General features: G+C 48.7%; 1 protein-coding gene across 1 annotated transcript in view; it reads right to left on the bottom strand.

Moving 5' to 3' along the window:
* Positions 1-2,947, bottom strand: part of RASSF7 (Ras association domain family member 7) — a 33,227-nt gene extending 30,280 nt beyond the window's left edge. Inside the window, 1 exon segment of the mRNA XM_050335661.1 lies at positions 2,648-2,947. The gene's annotated coding sequence lies outside the window, so the exon portion shown is untranslated.
* Between the last annotated feature and the right edge of the window lie 16,561 nt (positions 2,948-19,508).

Here is a 19,508-nt window from a genome sequence, read left to right as displayed (position 1 = left end):
TCTATGGAGGAAATCTGAGCTTATGCTGAAGCCTTCTGGTGAGTGAGCTTTGCTGGGATCCCCCTGCTACAAGGACTCTCTGGTGTCTAACAGAGTTTTGGTCTATGCCAGGCATTTCCAGGGACAGTGAGTATGTCTTTCCTCCCCTCAAGACCCATTTTCAGGACACTTGTAGGTGTCCTGAAGCAGAGCATCTCTACTTCTTAATAGTGTTTAAAGAGCACAAAGAGAAGAAAGGTGCACAGACCGACAGGCATACGAGTCCTACCGTGAGTGTCTTTTCTTTAAGAAAGCGACAGGAAAGAAAACAGACCAAGCTTTATTTTTCTTGGTGAGGAGAAGGGACAATTTCCTGTTCATGATTCAGCTCTGTCATATGGAGACAATGACAGTCCTTTATACTCCTCGCAGCTTTGTCTTTAAAACATCGCTCAAGACAGCACACCTCTCCAGGTAAGGTGCAATTACCTGGGAGTTCACTAGCTCACCACTAGCAATTACCCAACTGCCCTGTGTCCCATCAACCCACCCTAATCACCACATCATCACTACAGCCTTAAGACTGGTGGCTCCTACGGTAAATACCATCATTAAACACCTGGGAGTGAATTTACTACCAGCCATCGAGTGGTTACTTACTGGGGTCACTGCAAACATGCAAACTGAACAGAAGGATTGTTATAAAATATGATCCCACTCAAATAAAAGCAGATGCTATTAGCAAGCGACAGGCACTGTTTATTCCATAAAATACCAGCTAAGACAAGTTATTTAATGACTATCTGGGAAAGTCCTGCTTCAGTGGGGCTAACACTCCCAGTCATAAACTCCCTAGGCAGAACGGCTGGGGAGATACAGAGTGAGTTAAATTTGTTCCTTTTTATGGCCTGCAAGGTGTGGGTATGTTTTCCCCTCTCTTGGGTTTCAGACTGACATTACTGTTCATGGGTTTAATAAAGCCTGAAGAATGTACTTGCCTTAACCCTTGAGAGAAACAAGGCTTATTTGAACTAATTGGAGCAGGGAGAGCTGCTGGTCCAAGCAGAATCACCCACTCTCAAGTTGCTGAATTTTAAAAATTGGCTCTAAAACATGATTTTAAAAAAAGAATGGAAATATCCAATTTGTTTAATTTACCTTTAGGCTTCTGAATTTTCAGGTTCATTTAGGTTAAACCTCCTCTTACTATACAGATGTTTTTTCTTAACTTTTATTTAGATATAAAAAGCATCACTGAATCTCACAGATCTGGTACCTGTGTTTTCCAGGCAAAGCCTATACTACTGTAAGTCCACCACCCCAAAATTCTAAACCTTGGCAACACTACATTATGCAGGTTTGGTTTTTTTTAAATTGACAACTTGTTCTGCATATTCCCACTTAAACAGTGAAAAATGATCTGTGTAACAGGCATGACCCTTTCCCTTTCTCTAATCCCCCACCCCGTCCTGGGATAGGCTGACTGTGCTAATCTTACATCTCCAGGTCATCAGTGAGAATCCAGGTCAGCAATAAAACACTGCCAGCAACCCTCTCTGCTCATTTTGTGGTGTCCCTCTGCCTTTTCCTGACACCAGGATCTGCTCCTCTGCTACAAGCATGACACCAGGAGGGATTACCAAGTCTCCTCGTGCCTTTGGTGCTATGGGTAAGAATTGTTCAGGCAGCTCTCAGCCCTGTGCCCTGATAAATAACTCAAACTGTGATCTCAAAGGTCTTGGCATTGTTGCCCTACTTGTGGCACCAAGGCCTTTCTGAGTCGTGGTGCTGCTTTTCCGTGTGTGCCACTGAATCCACGCAGGACACCAGCCCTTCCACAAGCTCACCACCCACCACGGAGCCAGGAAGCTGGCTCTGGGATGAAATGTTACCCTGTAAAAGTGGTTCCTCATCTCGGACAGCTGGCACACCTTTTTACGTGTTTGTCTCTGCTAGTTTTGACAGGTGCAAAACGGGCTGTGGTGAGCGCTGCCTCCCCGTGCCGGCGAGCGTCCTCCCCCGGCAGGCTTCTTACGTTTCTGCTCCCATCTCCCAAGTGGAGGAAAAAGCCTTTTCTTTACAGCACACCCCCACAATGCTCCTCGCTTCCCTGCACACAATTGAGCCCTGGGGGGCCCTTCCCTCCTCACCCTCCCCCCGGCTCCAGAGGAATGGGCGTGCAGGCGGGTTGTGCTGAGACACAACCGGACTAGCTCTTTATCAGCAGGAAAAGCCTTCATTTCAATTTAAAGCCACCTTCTTCTAGCACAGCTCGTAGCCCTGGCTGCCCTGCAGGGCTTTTATGAGTTTGGTTGTTCAGGCGAACCCAAACTTACCCAAAATCAGCTGCTCCGTCCTCCTTGAGGCAAGAGAGCTGACCACAAACTGTCTGAAGGCCGCTTGACTCCCCCCTCGCTGCACAGCTTCTCCCCAAGCACCCCTCCCACAAAATCACCCTCAACCCCCCACAGTCCCAGAGATTTCCTTTGCCCTACTCCCACTTAAAGCAAGCCCCTCGACCGCCGTGTCTGCAGACAGGAGCACAGGTGCCGGCGGAGCGACGTGCAGTCAGTGCCGCCGTGGGCACCTGAGACACCCACGCTGGGTGAAACTCATCCCACCTCCGAAGCTGGGGCCGGGGCATGGCCCGGGACCGCGCAGAGGGTACCTGGAGGAGGGCCAAGGGCCCTCCGCGCTGCTCCTCGTCCTCGATGCCTGCCTTTCTCCAGCACCCGCTGCGCTCCCGGAGCCGAGCGGGGACGGGAAAGTCTGGCTCCTCTGCTTCTCGTTGCCAGGACACCTTGGCGTTCAAACCTGAGCTGGGACCAATCAGCCCCGGGGCCGGGGAGCACCAGCCTCACGTCATCCTCCGCTGGCGTTGATTTGAGCGAAAAAGCGTGACAGCGGTCACACAGCCCGTGGGGAGCTGCCTTTGTGCGGGTGGGCTCTGCCCCCACCCCTGCCGCTTACTGGAAGCCTCTTCTGTCGGGCCGAAGAAAACAAAAGAGCCGCGAAGAAGGGAAGGGAAAAGAGAATTTCTCTCCAACTGCCAAAACTGAGTTCGAAACCCTGGGCTCTTCTGCACGTCCTCGTTCTTCACCTCCTGGCTGCAGTCCAGGTCCCGGTGGTCACCTCACCAGGGAGAGCCAGCACCTGTATCGCTTCATTCCGGGAGCGATGGAGCTTCCCCAGAACTAGCAGTGTGCTCCTTGTCCCCAAGTGTGGCTGCTTCCACCTGCCTGGCTCTGCCCCAGACTGTGCAGCATGGGTGCAGTCCCACAGCTCCAGGGATGCTTTCTGGCTTGGCTGCAGTTGCAGGGGTATTTTTTCCCCCAGCCAGCCCCTCCAAGATGTTTTTTACGGGGCCCAAAACTGGAGCCCTAAGCCCCTTATGAGCACAGGGCACATCAATACACGATGCAAACAGTTCATCTTTTGTTGAGGAAACTTTCCTGTCTGACCATTTGGGAGGCACTTTGGCTGTCACAGTCCCAAAATTTGAAGTGCTTCCTGAATGGTCAGACAGGAAAGTTTCCTTAACACCTTGGTGCTGGCTTCTCAGCTCAGACACGTGCAGCTGCTGCCAAGGTGCACACCTGAGTGAAGGATGCAGCCTTGTTTTTGGGGTGCCAGTGATGGCAACTAGTGATTCGCCTGCCCATAAGTGGAGCGGGTTAGACTCACCAGGCTCCTTCCCAAGGTGGGTAGGTCCAGGTGCCTGGGTAGAAACTGAAGAGAGACCTCCACATCACCTTGGTGGTGGTGATAGGGGGATGGACAACAGGGACTCAGATGTCCTGGCAGAGCTTCTTCCCTCGAGCCCTTTAGGCTCTCCAACCCAGGCATCTATGTGGATCTCCTTCCTGCTCACAGTTCAAAGTCATAGGATAACATCCGTCGTGCTCAGGGCAGGTGCTGAGCCTCTGGGATAAGTGTACTGGGTTTCTGCTAACCCTATTGCCTGTAATTTATTCTCCCCACCAGAAGACAACTGAGGTTTTGCCTGCTCCCAAAAGAAGATGACCTGAAGTGCGGTCTGAGCATGCTGGAGGGTGGAACCACAGGATCAGCTCCATGTGGTGCTGTGCCTGACTCACTCTCCATTACACCACCTCCCAACCACTCATTTCACTCCATTAATTAGCTATACTGCCGAGGTGCAATTCACTCCCATGGCCCGCAGTGAGTTGCTTTCCTTGACACCCTGTGCCAGCAACAATTAATGAATCCAGGCTAGCTCCTCACCCCACTCTGCTCTGCAGGTGGATGTGAATGAGCTGTGGTAGTGGACCTTTTGACCCCTGTGGACCCCTGTGTTTCCTGTACAGCACCAGGCACCCAGACTGCCTTCCTTGCCTTCAGCACCTCTTGAATGAGGTATGATTTAATTAAGGACACTGTTTCTGCTGAAGATGGCCCACGTGAGGCTGTAAAGGACTTTAACTCATTAATTTTCTGGACATACCTACAGTTAATTTGTGGTGACTTTATGCAGTAGACAAGCACACAGGCAGGTGTCCATGTGGCTCTGAATTTGCTCTGCTCATCCTTAGCACCAAGCCTCCAGTAGTGCTAGTTAGACCACGGTTACAGATGTCCCTTGTTTGGCTCAGATATCAGATTTCTCCATTGACTTGATGAAGGAGGAAAAGGCAAATGACAATCACAGAAAGTGATGGGATGGATTTCACCCCCTCATTAGTTCCATTACCCCAATTACAGAGCTTGGGGAGGATGTCAGCTGCTAAAGCAGGGCTACAGCCCCACCACCACACACAAAGCAGAAGGGTGAAAACACTGACATTTCTGGCAGCTTTCCTGAAGGGAACAGACAACATCTCAAGAGATCAGGTGCGTATCAGCATGGAGCCCAGGGGATATGAAAGGATATCCCTAGCAGTGCTGTCAGTGCTTTTAACAGCAGGTTAGGAGGGCTTAACAAGGCAGCAAGACCTGGCTGTCTGGGCATTGCTGTGGTGTGGCAACACATGGCAGTGAGTTGCAGTGCTGCACCCATGACAGCAGCCCTGGCCAGCAGTGGGGCTTGGGGATGAGGCTGTCAGAAATACTGAGCTGAAGTGGTATCAGCTTTTCTCTGGTGGAGAAAGAGCCATTTTCTGCACTTCTTGCATATGATTTAGAAGCATTCCCCTTTATCCTCAACCCATTCCGTCCTCACCTGACACAGGAGTAAACTTCTAGTCCCCTGACTCACCATCCTTTCTCTCAGGCTTTAATACAGGCAGCTAATCTTGGGTCCCAGTCACCTGGTGAGATTTTCAGTCAAGGAAAAAAACACACTTGAGAGTGATTTCTCTCTTAAGCAACTGACTCAGCCCCTGGAAGTGCCATCTCCCTCCTCCACACAGGCAGGAGCCAGGTATAACCAGGCATAGTCCTCGTGTTAGATGGGAGAGGAGTCCTGCCTCCAGACAAAATCAAAGGATGTGAGATAACCAAAATACTCCAGAGGGCCTGGGCCTCACTCCTTAGCTAGGAGTCATCCCTCAGCCAGCCCCACGCATTTTGTCCAGGTATGGGTAGCATTGGCGTACTGGATAAGTGAGCTCAGCTCCCTCCTCCAGGACTCACCAGCTCCTTCAAGAACTGGAGATACTGCCACTGCCAGCATGGGGAGGGAGCACAAAATCCCCTCTTGCACAGCTCTCCTGCAGCCGAGCTCTCAGAAAAGCTGTTGTGCCGCTGGACAATGGATATCCATCCAGACAGCTTGGATGTCTGACCATGAAACTATTATAGTGGAAGAGGGTCCCAGCAGAAACCTCCTTTACTGTGTCACTATGAGTGTCATGATGCAACAAGGCTACGAGATAGCAACAAAACATGCCAAACTAACTCATTGGTGGGGCAGAGTGGACTCAACCAGTCAACCATAAAGGACAGAGAGGGGGTATTCTTTTCCAGGGTCCAGTGGCTCAGTTTTGCCCCTTTATGCTTCTCCAAGCAGGATCTGTTCTACCTGTCATTGGTGCAGGTGTCCCAGCCAGAGCCACCCAACATCACAGGCACTGACGCAGTGGCACGTGGGATAAGACCCTACCTGGATGCAGCATCACAGTGTGATTTCCCTTCAAGCTGCTACTCACCTGTGAGCTCCCCAAAATCCCCAGCTAGCCAACACCAGAGCTGGTGGGCTGGTGGAAGGAGAGAAGTAAACCCATTGTTTCTGGAGGGGTTGGAAGAGGGCCCAGCCAGTATTGATTCAATTCTTCCTTCAATGTATGTTTGAGTGAAGCAATTCAGAACTGTTCCATCAACTCAAACTTGTGTAATAACATTAGCCACAAAACTCAGGAACTTGGTCCATCTTTCCTAGCAGATCCATTATTCTGAATCACTCCCTGAGTAACGACAATAAAATGATCTTGGCCTGATACACCAAAGCCAAACTCTCTAAAATCTAAGAGATAAAGTTTTTGTTATCACCTTTTTCTGAACAAGAATATCCTATGGGAACGTGCCAAAGAGTCAGTTCCCCATCTCCCCCTTACCTTGAATAAATAATATTGTAAAGGAAGTAAAAGAATAAAGTAAAATTTAGAAAATATATTCTTGATAAGCACATCTTAAAAAACAAAAAAAAAAAGGAAGGAAAACAAAAGAAAATGTGCAAACCCCTTTTAGCACTCGGAGCAACCCAAACCAAGAAAAATAGCAGGGCTGAGGAGGAAGATTGTGTGGGCACTGCTAGGGTGGGAACAGAGTACAGGGAGGGAACTGTAACCCCCACTTTTCTACATGTACACTTCACCCTTAAAATAGACTTGACCTGAAGTTATATATTTTCTCAATTCAGTAATACCTCTAACAGACCTATGTCCATCTCCGCTCTCCTCACATCACCTGCTCTGAAGTGATCATCTCTTCTACCCCATACTTTTGGCTTAGCCTGTATATTCCTTGGACAAACTCCTCCAAGGTGGCAATCTCCCTCCCTCCCTCCCCATTCCCCTTGAAGGGTTTTTCTTTCCCATAAGATTTATTTTGTCACTTGCCCAGCAGGAAGTGAAATGAGGGCAAACAAGTGTATTCATTCACATCTCTGTCTCCACATTTTATCTGTCTCACAGGTAAGATGCAAGCCCTGCTGTGAATAACAGCTTTAACCATGGCAACGCGCTCCAGCAACACAAACACAAAGGCACTGAGGTTGTAAAAAGGCTGGGAAAAAGAATGAAAGGAGGAGAAGGACCAGGTCTATCAAGGCCTGTTAAGAGCCAGGCACCTGGACCTGAGTTGAGCAGCAAGGTATTAGGGGACCTCTGAGATCATCAAGTCCAACCTTTGATTTTTTTTTTTGTTTAAATCCAGTCTGGGTTTCCCCTCATTCCATACTCCAGGAAAATCCAGTCCGGGTTTCCCCCCATTCCGTACTCCGGAAAAATCCAGTCCGGGCTTTCCACCATTCCGCACTCCGGAAAAATCCAGTCCGGGCTTTCCACCATTCCGTACTCCGGAAAAATCCAGTCCGGGCTTTCCACCATTCCGTACTCCGGCCGAAATCCAGTCTGAGTGTCGCTCCCCTCCTCCCCTCCCATAGCGGGCCCCGGGACCCCGACAGAGGCACCGCAAGGTGTGAACCCCCCAAGGTGACACCTGAACAGTGTTTTCTTTGTTGTAACAAACACAGAGGATCACGATGCAATGAATTTCTTCCAAAAAATCAGCCATAACCCTTGTAACTATACGAGCATACAAGGAGTTAATGCAGAGGTGTCCATCTCAGATTGGTGTGAAGCAGCCACGTTACTGTATCAGTTTCATGCATTTAGCTGGGCTGGGTTTATATTGTGGGTGTAGCATGCACTGCTGTCTGTGATTCCAATGCATACCCCACATGTCTGGGTTTAGGTGGGATGGAGTGATTTGTGTGCAAAACCAGTGAATTGGCTCTTTGAAGGTTGCCACCTTCAAACTTAAATGCACTGTCACAGCCTGCTAATTAAGTCCTTAAAGTCAGCTTCTCAAAGACCTCTTCTTTGTTTTTCCTCCTAAATTAGAGACCAGATTTCCAAATTTGATATATTTTTTTTTTTAATCTGGTCCTTTATGAAGCAGTAAATAGAATGGGAGTATGTTAAATTTTAGCAGAAAGTGTGAATGGTAACTGCTTGAAAGTTAGGCAGGTTATTAAGTTCCACCAAGAGTCTGAAGATAGAGATATCGCATGATACCATGAAGTTTCTCAGAGTTCTTTTACATATTGGTAGGAGTTGTGGTTTGAGTGAGTTATTTGCAGGTATGAGATCAGACCAGGCTACTTGAGTGCTTTTTATATCCCACTGACTTTTCTGCCCACTCCTTTAATAGTAGTTTTTACTCAGGAAAAAGGCATGTCTCAAAACTGGTAGAAGAGTAGGAAAAGGAAGACTGAGTGTATGAAGTTGAGCAACATGTGTACATTTATAAGCATGATGGGTATTCTGCCAATATTCAACCTTTAAATTTGGGTCAGTCCTGTAAGCAGCAGTGCATTCTTCTGTGGTGCCAAGCAACCCACACTCTTACTGATTTCACAAGAACACTGTACTTTATGAATTCAAGACCAGAAGCAAACCTAGCAAATGTTATCCACTCCGGAAATGTGTGCTGTTATAAATAGAATTTTGCAATTTTTTCACTTTATGCACTAGTTTTACTGTCTTCTTCTACCAACTTGTTTCAGATTCCAAGTCTCAGTCACAGTGTCATCTCACAGACAAGTTTCCGTGCAGAATATAAGTCCACGGGAGGTCCTGCTGTCTTCCAGAAGCCAGTGAAGTTCCAGGTGGACATAACATACACAGAAGGGGGAGAGGCACAAAAGGAGAATGGGATCTATTCTGTCACTTTCACACTCATCAGTATTAGGGTTGGTACCTTTTCTCCCCCTTTTTTCTCCCTTTGCACTTAACATCTCAGCATCTTGCTAAGTGGAGGACTTATTCCATCACCTCTGCCACCACTGGGCTTGACTGACCTGGAAGAGAGCTCATTTCCTTCTGCCCCGAGTTGCAATAAAGGCACATTACAACTGAAGATCCTGGCTGCTTGAAAATTAGAGGGATGCATCACTGAATGGCCTGATGCAAAAACCAGACCAGCTGGTGAGATGCCATCATCTCACCTCCATCCTCCTGGGTGATGAGCCAGCCATAGCTCAGGCTATGAAAGCCAACAGCCCCTTCTTTGAATATGGGGTACCCAAGCCCCCTCCACGTCAGACACTGGCATCATCTCGCTGTGCTCATAGGACAGCTTCAAGGGTACCTGCTGGCTGGAGAAATCAAAGCACTGATTTACTTGTGGAGAGGACAGAGATCATTGGTGGTATGGAAGAAAGAGACATTTTAGCTGTACAGAAAGCACTTGCAATGCAATCAGGTCACTCTTGGCATGCTTGAAGCCTCCAGTGAAGACCTGGCACCATCACATAAGGCTCTGCATGGGCAAGGCCTTGTCCCACTGAGCTTGCAGGACAAAGGAGCAAGAATGATGGGAGGTGGAAGAAAGCGTGTTTTATGAATTGCCTTCTCCAAAGAGGGTGAAGAGCAGTGGAAGGGTTAAGTGGCCCTCCCACAGTCAGCCCAGATGCCCATGGCAGTGTCAGAAGTGGACACAGTCCCACCACTGTTTCACCTCCCTTATGGCTGCTAATATTCTTAAGACAGCCAGAAATACACGCGTGGCACCTGGTCTGGGCAGACTGGTCTCACTCCTCTGAGGAAGGAAGTGAATCAGGACAAAGCAGCAGCCTTTTGCTATCCAACACTGAAATGTCATAATTTTTGGATGACTTTGGCTCTATAGTGACCTCAGACCTCCTTTTAAAGGGTGATGTGGGTGGTTTTGCTTATTTTTGGTTAAAATCCAACAAGCAGGTTGCAAAGAGCGAAGGAGATGGTGATGAGGCGCACTGTCTACAGACAGTGAGACTGGAGGTGACACCCGTGGCTTAGGAAAGCTGTACCCCTGCAAATCAGAGAGAGAAGGAAAGTCAAGAGTGGCACGGGGAGAGGAGCACTCACAAGGGTAACTGGTCAGTGAGGGAGAGAGGTGCTGAAGGGTTAAAGGATTTTAGTGAAAGCACAGAAGAGACTAAATGGATCGGAGAGTGAAAATCCAATTAGGAGATCTAACAGGAAGAGGCCAAGCCCTGAAACAATAAAGATAATAGTTTTAGCTGCCAAAGAAAAGATTAGAGTGAGAGCAGATTTGTGGTGGGGCCAAGAGGAAGGAGAAATTGTAGCAAAAACACCATAAAAAATATAAAGAGTTATTATTCGTCAAGACAGATTTTCATTACAGTCTCACCTACAGCAAAGTTCATCTTGGGACCCACACTGTGCAGCTGGTTCTCGCTTTTATAATCGGCTGAATGCCTTCAAAGTAATTTGAAGTTCCAGTTTGAGTCCCTCACTTTATTGTTGGCATGAAAGAAGCCAGAAGAGAGTTGACCACACTGAGGTTTGCTTACTTTGCTCTTATATGTTGTTTTGTAAATACATTTTACCTGGGATAAAAGCAAAAGGGAGGGACTTCAAATGTGTCCCCTTCAGGTCTCAGAGGGGCTCTCACCTACAGTCCCTTACACACCATGGGGTCTCTGCAGGAAAACCAAGGAGATTTAACACTGGGGGCATGACTTTGCAATCAGGAGACAGGAGGCAGCCCAATGCTCAAAGAACACTCAGGTGAGGCTTCTACCCTTCCAGAGGAGAAAGAGTCCTGGATCAAAAAAAAACCCCAAAACCAAAATCCCAAGCTGGTTATGCATGGTATGCTGTGCCAATTACTTAAGCAAGCAGGATCACAGGAGTTGGCACAGCCTGTGGCCAAGAAACAGCAGCATCTGGAAGGAGCAAGAGCTGCAGGGCAGGCATGCTTGCCAAGCCACTGTGCTGACCTGTGCCCCAAAAGGCACCTCTTTGAAGCCTCAAACCCAAAATGTAATAGGGCAACATGGAGAATGGGATGAAGGAGGATCAAAGGTCTGGAGGAGCCTCCCTGCAAGCAAGGACTCGTGCGTGCCAGGCCTTCTCAGTCTGGAAAAGACATGGCTAAGAGGTTATGGTAGCGGGCCATGAAGTCATGCATGGCCCAAAGAAGGCTGATAGGGATTGGTCTTGCTGTCTCCTCCCAGTGCAAAACCTGGGGCTGATTTCAAAGCATGAAGGTTCTCATGTGATGGGGGTCAGACCTGGGGATCTCCTTGCCCAAGGATGCTGTCGGCTCTGAGCATTTGCATGGGTTCCAGACAAGACTGGACAAGCTGGTGGGGGAAAAAAGCCATTTGGATTAATAAATATAGATACATGCTGTTTAGAAAGCCTGGGGGATTGTGCTCTTGACCTGTGCTAGTAGCAAACGGTGTGGGGACATATGGGCCACACTCTGCCTATTTAGACCTCACTCCTGGAGAGGATGACAAGGGGTGAGAATTGAGGGAATGCTAATCAACATGCCCTTGAGAGCACCTACTGCTCCCTGAAGCCACCTTAGGATGCTCAGCAATTCAGACCCTTGATCTTAGTATAGGATTTTCTACTTCCTCATGGCTAAACAGCCACATGGATCCCAGTCTTGTCCCAGGATCACAGCTGTCCTACTGCTTATCAACAGGAAAGCTGTTATAGGGAGTGATTTATCCCTGTAGTGTGTGTCTTCAACTGCTAGCCTACATCAAAGAAACCCAGCCACAGCCTCATCCAACTTATTTCTAAAGTGTGACTTGTTATACTTAAAAACAGAGGTCCTCCCACTGAAGAATCCCACCATACCAACAGAGGATCATCCATCTCTCACAGGGTTGAAGCTCCATCTCCAAGCTCATGCAAGCCCACTCAGCCCGTGGCCATGCTGTGTTTTTCCACCACCAAAAGCACACCACTCACATTAGACAGCATAAAGCCTCTGACTCACTTGTCAGATGGGAATACACTCTTGCCAGCACCAGCTCCCAGATGGCAAGAGGAAACCTTTGCCAGCCCCACGCCAACCCCAGGGCAGCAGGTCCCCCTGCCAACTTCCTGTGTGCTGAACCATATTTGCTATCTCAGGCAACCACGGAGCTTTCATGTTTAATAAAGTGAAGGCTGCACAGGTGTGGGGGTAGCAGATGGCTGGCTGAAGGTCAAGATGCTCATGTGCTCCTTGTCCCTCCCATATTATGTCTTGGCTGACTATCCCTCTGACCTTCCTTTCCTCTAGATGCACATGGTGTGGATGTGGGATGTGATGTCAAGCCAGACAATGGCCTGGCTTTTACAGCCTTGTGGGATCACCAACCCCCACAGGAGGTGCCAGGCACCAGCCAAACCCCTGCTGGGTCTATGTCTTGTGCCTATTGGGAACTGCCTCATCTTGGCCAAAAGAAGGACCTTGCAACCTAACAGAGAGGTCTTTTCAAGCTCTCAAGAAGCCAAAAAATGCCAGTGTCTCTGCCTGGCTTACATTTCACCAGCCCATGATCAGCTTAGAGACTCCAACCTCAAAGCACAGCACTGTAGAAGCTGTGGTAAATCCCTGTGCTGCCTGGACATCCCAGGAAGGCTGCAGCAGAGGAGAGCTGTTTGAACCGGAGTTGCCGCACTCACAGTGCAGGATGGAAATCTCGCCTAAGCCAAATGTTAATGAGATGGCAGAGGCTCTGGGCAGGCTTTGTACTTTTTTTCCTCCTGGATTAAGCAGCGGCATGTGAGGATCATGGAGCTGAATGGCTGACAGCTGAAGGTTAACATCAGGTCAACGAGCCCTTTTCCCTGCCTTTCAGTCCCAAGACCCTGAGGTGGGAGGGTTACCTAAAGCAAACATTTTAAAAAGGCAGTTCTCCTTTCTTCCCTGTCTCTTTCCCTTGCTTGCAGAGGAGATGCCCTGGTTTTGAAAGCCAGCTTGAACGCTGCTTATCCATGAGCATCAGGATGTGGGAGCAAAGGCAAGCCATGGCTCTTCTCCCATCTGAAGTCCACTGGTCTCTTTTTCCCAGGACGAGCTCCCTCCTACACACTTGCAAGTGTCTGCAAGCACCTGAGCTGTGCACAGAAAAGCAGGCTTCAGCTCCTGACTCTGCAGCTGATTTCTTGGGTGAAGCCAGACAGGTTTTTCACAGACTGACTCAGCCACCCTCAGGTTTCCTTGTATTGCAGAAGCATAACCAAGATCTGGGCTCTGACGTCTCTTCCCCAAAGCAAAGGTCATCACCTCTCTCCTCATCACCCTCGTGGTGTGCGCTGAGACAGTGACGCCCCCGATGGGGCAGTGGTTTCTGTTTGATCATCTGGGTGGTACCACAACTCAAACACAACAAGTGGCTCGTTCCCCCCATGCTGCTGTGCAGAGGGCTGTGGGCTGCCCTGGCCTGCACCCAAAACCACCCAGTCTCATCAACAGTGTTAAGGACAGTAGAGTAAAATACCGTACCTTAAGGATCTTTTTTTTCCAATGCAGAGTTTGATGACTCAATTACTACACACCTTTTGAAGTAGTGATCCAGCACACTAGATGGGGAGCTCCAGGGCAGCTTCCCTGGCACAGAAAAGTGACTTGTGGAAGCTGTTTCCTAAAGAGATCCAGCTGGGCAGTGGGAGAACTTCAGAGGGGACCACGGCTGTCCAAGCTAAATAAAAAACCCAGCTGAGTGTGCCACAGGGATGAGAAGAGGTTCCCTGACCCTTCCCACTGCCTCTGCTATGGGTGCATCAATCCTGAGCAGTCAGTACTGAGAAGCTCAGAGATGATGAACAGAGGAGGGAACAGGAGGAAAACCAAATCATAAACCACCACAGATACTTCTGCCATCACCTTCTGGCCGCTGCTTCAAGCCCTGTTAGCATTCACAAGTTACATCAATTTAAAGCTGTTGGAGTAATTAAAGTGGAATGAATTTCCCATGAAATTTTTTTTCCACACACACACAAATATGAATATGGGTGTATATATATAAATATATAAATATATACACACACCTGTAAAATTGAAGCACCATCCTTTACATTGCCATAGCTTACTCTTGCCTGGGAAGGAGGTATCGGTACAGATTTTTAGGAGATGTGTTATCAAATGTTGCACACCTTATAAGACAAAAATATTTCACTTTCAAAACACCTGCCACATTTCTGATTGGTCTTTATACCAATAAAAATGTCATGTGCCCTCTTGGAAAATGAATCCAAAATGATTAAGACTGTAGATTTAGATTAGTGGAACCACATTAAGTCTTTCTGTATTCACTCTCATTTGAAACAAACACTCTTAATTCAGGTTAATTTGTAATTAATGGGAAAAATCCTCAATTCAATTTAAGGGACCATTAGTCTATTATGTCCAAATGAGGCTGTCAATAGAGCTCTCAGATGATTTTATATTGCCTATCATAATTACACCAGAACAGAAGCACCTGAGAGTTTCCCTGGGCAGCCAAGAAGCCCTCAGGGTCTGTGAGGGGAACTTGGGGAACAGTAATAAGACATTCAAGCCTTTTCTTCAGGCATGGTGCTGTGAACAGAAGCATGAGCACTTGAGCAGAAAAATGTCCCTTTTGGGCTTCTGGTCCTCCAGTCTCAGCATTCTCACCTCCCTGATGCCTGTTGCCCTCTGATGTGGCTTGGAAAAGAAATTGCTTACTTCCTAAGGGGTGTGTGGGGAGGGAGCTCACCCTGCGGCCCCTCAGGGACCCAGACCTAAGGGCATCACTCGTTCAGAAAGGTGTAGGTGCACGTTAGGGTTTTGCATGTGTCCAGTGCTGTAGTTCACCCTGCACATGGCAGATAAGGCCCCAAAATTGTACCTTGATGAGAGCCAGCTGGTTGCCCATCATCACTCATAAGGCAATAAAGCTTATTCCAAAGTCAGGATCAGTTTGGGGTATTTGGGCAGTTCAGCCCAGCCAGAAACAGGAATGCGGCAACCAGCATCCATGACCCACAGCACCAGAGAGGTGGAAGCGTGGCTTTTCTGTAACCAAGCCAAGACCAAACACCCCATTGCTCGTGTCTTTCACCCCATTTTTGCTTTTGCTCCCGTGAGCAAGTATAAAACATTCCCTGCCATCACCAACTGGGATTTGTTGAGGGTCAGCTGTGTTAAATCCATCCAGTCATGGCCTGTGGTGGAGCCACTGGCTTTGAGGAGAGGGAAAAAGCTGGAGACAACATATTTTGATGTTAGTAAGGCGTTAGGTATTGTTACAGATAAAACTTAACATTCTCATAATTAAGTCTGGGGAATGATAGTTGAGATTAAAAACACTGTACAGGGAGTGCACAGAGTGTATTTACTGGTTTTTCGGGTCAAAACAGAGAGGCCCAAAACTGTTAACCTATTCAGGTATTCACTTTGGAGGTAACAGCAAATGGGAGGAGTTGCCAGCACATCTGAGAAAGTGATTATGATTCAAAATGATCTCGAGAAATCAGAGAAAGAATCTGAAAAAAAAATCCCAAAACATAATTCAACAGAAGTGTGGGTGAGGTGAGATGGGATAATCAGTTGGACAAATGGAGGATAAAGAGAGTTGTTTTTGCTGGAATAGTCAGTTGGACTAGAAGAATAATTCCTATAGAAAAGGTGCTTTTGATCATAATCCATGATATGGGTTAATCATGCTGTGTTGGATGGCTTAAAACAGGTCCCTTACTTGGTTATCCCTGCTCTGTGCTGGTAATGCTTCTCAAGAAAATAAGAAGCACTCGAAGAGAGCTAAACAAGTTGGGGAGAAAAATGATCAGATAGGGGTAGGTAAAGGAACGGTGATCATTTGTCTAGGAAAGGGAAGGCTAAGGAGATGTTTCAAATACAGAAAGGGCTGTGATGGAGAGCAGAGTTTGTGCAAGCAGAACGAAAGCAATGCTCTGCAGTGGGGATAAGGGCAGTGTGGGCTGAACAGGGGAAAACATCTTTATCCCAGCTGTCAGGATAGTCAGTGCTGCACTGGTGGGAACTGGCAAAGAAAGTTTCAGGAGAGCTAGAAGAGGGCTAGGCAGTATGATGTCACCTCCCCTTGCCCCTTCCCCTTGCTCCCTTCCTCCCAGCCCAACAAAAACTCATGTTTCATTTGACTCAGCCAATGAAACAATGCTGAGGATTACCTGCCTGGTATCCGCTGCAACATGGCAGGTGAGACCAAACACCAACAAGGTTGCAGGAGCTTATAATGAACTCTTTTCATGTTTGGAGTTCATTGATGCCAGCTGGATTGCAGTCACTGACGATGGTGGTTTGTAGTGCGGAGATGCTGCAGCCTGCAAAAATGAGGGAACGAGGAACAGTGATGGTACCCAGTTACAAATATTGCCATTTATATCAGTGTCCCCTAGCCTTGCACAGAGTCTCTAGCTGATGAAGTGATGGAGGCTTTTCCTAAAGCTACCAGCACAGAGATGAGACTACAAAATTATTCCATTCCTGTATGCCAAAGGCACAGACGATTACAATTTTTCTTCTGACTCCTACTCATCCCGCCTCATGAAGATCAGATTAATCGTGGCACATGATCAAAGAGATTGAAATGAAGAAACCAAGAACCAAATAGCTGCCGTTACTCTGCTGAAAAACTTGGGTGCAGATAAGGACTCTAATTTTGCTGAGAAATAGCCTGGGCTAGGAGAGGTGAGGGATACGGTGCTAACCCCATGTGTTTTTATCCTGACAAGTACCCCAGCAGCTCTGGTTCAGTGAGAACTCTGTTATCACACTTTGAGCTTCAAGAAAAAAAATTCACTGCCTTTTGGGAGAATAAAAGCAAAGTGTGAGACCTGTGAAAATCAGCAATGCTGCAAAGAGACTTTGCCATGCAGAAAATACACATGGTGGGCTGAAGCTCCTGCACATGAAGCCCAACATGTTCCCAGGTCATGGTTACGGACCAGCTGCAGCCCCAGTAGCCCCTTCCCTGCAGCTGAGGACCAGCAACACACCATAAACTGGCCCCTAAACCCACCACCCCTCTCCTAGGACAAAGCAGTTGCTTTAATGAAGGGTTAGCCCCCTCCAAGAGAAACTTGGCAGTGTGGGGCACGTGTATCCCACCCACTCCTCCTCCTCATTCTCCTCCTCCCTGCTTCTGGCACACCACCCACAGACCCCACTGGCCACCCTTGGCAGCTCCTCAGAGAGCTCCAGGGAAGCGGAGCCAGATGGAGCTGCCAGCTCGCCCGTACAAGATGGCACAGGCTTTTCAAGCCGCCTCTTCCTGGAGCTGCCTACTCCCTGTGGGAGGTGTAAGCGAGGCACGTGTTGCTTCCCCTGATGAGTGATCCTCCAGCGTGTCCCATGCCACCAGCGCTGGCACTGAAGCTGTGCTTGGTTGTCCTGCAGAGCTGCCAAGCACCAAACTGGCTCAGATAAGCACCGTGTCACCTCTTCCAAAGGCCCTCTGGGTGGAGTGCAATTCAAGACAGAGCATTACGGCCGCTGACCCAAAAGCCAAGATTTTCATGGTCACCTGCCTGTGTGAAAAGTATTTGCGTGCACAAAGGCCTGTCCATGGCCCGTGACCTTGTCCACCATCATGTTGAGATGGTGCCAGCAGCAGAATTCCCAGCGTGGGAAGTGAAATTACTGGGAAGACCCTTCTCCTTTCACACTCTCAATTTTTATTCCCACTTACGACTTCAGGAGGACGATAGGAAAGAGTATCCACCACTGTCCCTTAGAGAGGTCTGCCCTGGGCATCCCACAGCATGTGCTGCCTATAAGGACAGGCTAGTGGGTGGAAGGGGAAGATGCCACCTGCTGTGACACACATCTCCATGTGCAGGGTGCTTGTGCAGGGTGAGAAAAGCCAAGACCACTATGGCCCGATGGCTCTGGCAAATCCTATCCTTAGGTAAAATCCTGTCTTTAATTCCCAGCATTTTACTACCTCAGTAAATCCCAGCACACATAAGGGAGGAAAACCAGGCACCCTGCCTGCACTGCAGCTTGCCAAAAATAAATTCAGGTGCTGGCCACACTGCAAGACGCTTCAGTTGCCACGGGGCTTTGTCACAGGTTTGAGCCTGCTGCAGCCATAGGTGCTGGGAATGCTGCCTTTGGAATATGGGAAGTGACAGATATGGGTCTGCATGGGAGCAACCTGGCAGGTGTCAGATTTCCAGTGCTTGGGAAGAAGAATGCAGCCTTTTGTGGGCTGGGTGAGCTGGCTTGACACAGAGACTTGCATGTCTTGCTGCCATTGCCAGGGATCAGGCTGTCTTGACACATTTCTGGGAATCTTCATCTGTGCTGGAGAAGCACTTCTGGCCTCCGCAGTCTTGCTGGCCAGGGAGAGGCTGGGATGTTCAGAGATGCAGCGTTTCTTTTGGGGAAGGAGGCAGAAACAGCTCATTTGGCTATATTTTCATCCCGGGCTTTCAGCAACCAGATAAAATGGATGCAAAAATATCTTGTAAAAGGAGAAAAAACCCTTTCACACCTAAAGTGGGAGGGTTGAGCGCTACCCTGGACCCCAGGGTTGCTGTTGAGGGTCTATCATTGCCCTGAGAGCCTGTCAGGGTGGGATGTGGAGTGGTGGAGTGCCAAAGGTGGCATGGCATGGCCAGGTCCATGTGGGCTGTGTGCCCATTGTCGACACAACTGGAGCAGCATGTAACACGGGACAGTGATGAGGACCTCTAAGTCACAGGCAGCCTCCCGGCTCTTCCCTTATCTCTTTAGCAAAGGCCTCTCTGGGGTCAGCCCAAGCCAATGCCAGACACAGCCTTAATTCCACGAGTCTGGTTCTACAGGCACCGTTTCTCACCCCCACGGAGCCACGTTCTGCCCTCTTGCTGCTGCTCTGCGTTTTTAGCTCACTTGGCTGTGGTTTGCAGGGCTGGGCTCGGGCTGCCACCAAGGCAGCTCAACCCAAGAAGTGTTTTTTAATATAAACACTTTTGTGCTGCCACTGTTGTACGGGAGGAGGGATGGCAAAGTGCTCATCTGAGGGATGTGAACTTGGTCCACCAGCTGTGATGCGGCATTTGCCACATCAGGCCTAAGGCCACCACCTCCTCCAGCAAGAGGGCTGAGGAGGTACCTAAGGTCTGTTGCGACTAACGGTGGTGGTTGCCACCTGCAGCAGACCCCATGAGTGACACATGATAATAAAACAAATACACAAGAAAACCCCTTCCACCACCTCTCCCCTGGCCTTCACCTGCGATGCAGGGTGCATCCCTTTGCTGGCTCAGCTTTCTCCATGGCAACAGATGGATGTCGGAGTCCCATCCCCCTCCATGATGCTGGGACGGGCGGGTGGGAGACAGATGGCGATGGAAGGGAAAAGAGTCCAGATCCTCCTGAGTGGCAGAAATTGCAGGAATCCCTGATTGCCGAAGCCAAGACGCTGACCCAGAGCCGTGGGAGGGAGGGAAAGCGGAGGCGCGTGGCTCTGCCGAGCCCGGAATAGCAGAGCAGCTGTTAAGTTATCACTTGTAATTATTACAGCATATGGGAGGGAAAGAATAGCTCTCAAAGGGAGAAAAACAAATAAGGAAAAGTCGGGCTGCTGCAGGGCTGAGCTGCAGGAGGAGTGACACTCAGCACTGTGG

This window comes from Myiozetetes cayanensis, unplaced genomic scaffold (genome assembly GCF_022539395.1).
Source record: "Myiozetetes cayanensis isolate MyiCay16 unplaced genomic scaffold, myiCay2020 scf6-25, whole genome shotgun sequence".
In the NCBI taxonomy this organism is placed as follows: Eukaryota; Metazoa; Chordata; class Aves; order Passeriformes; family Tyrannidae; genus Myiozetetes; species Myiozetetes cayanensis.
Note: the sequence above shows the minus strand (reverse complement) of the source record. Positions and strands in the feature narration are given on the sequence as shown.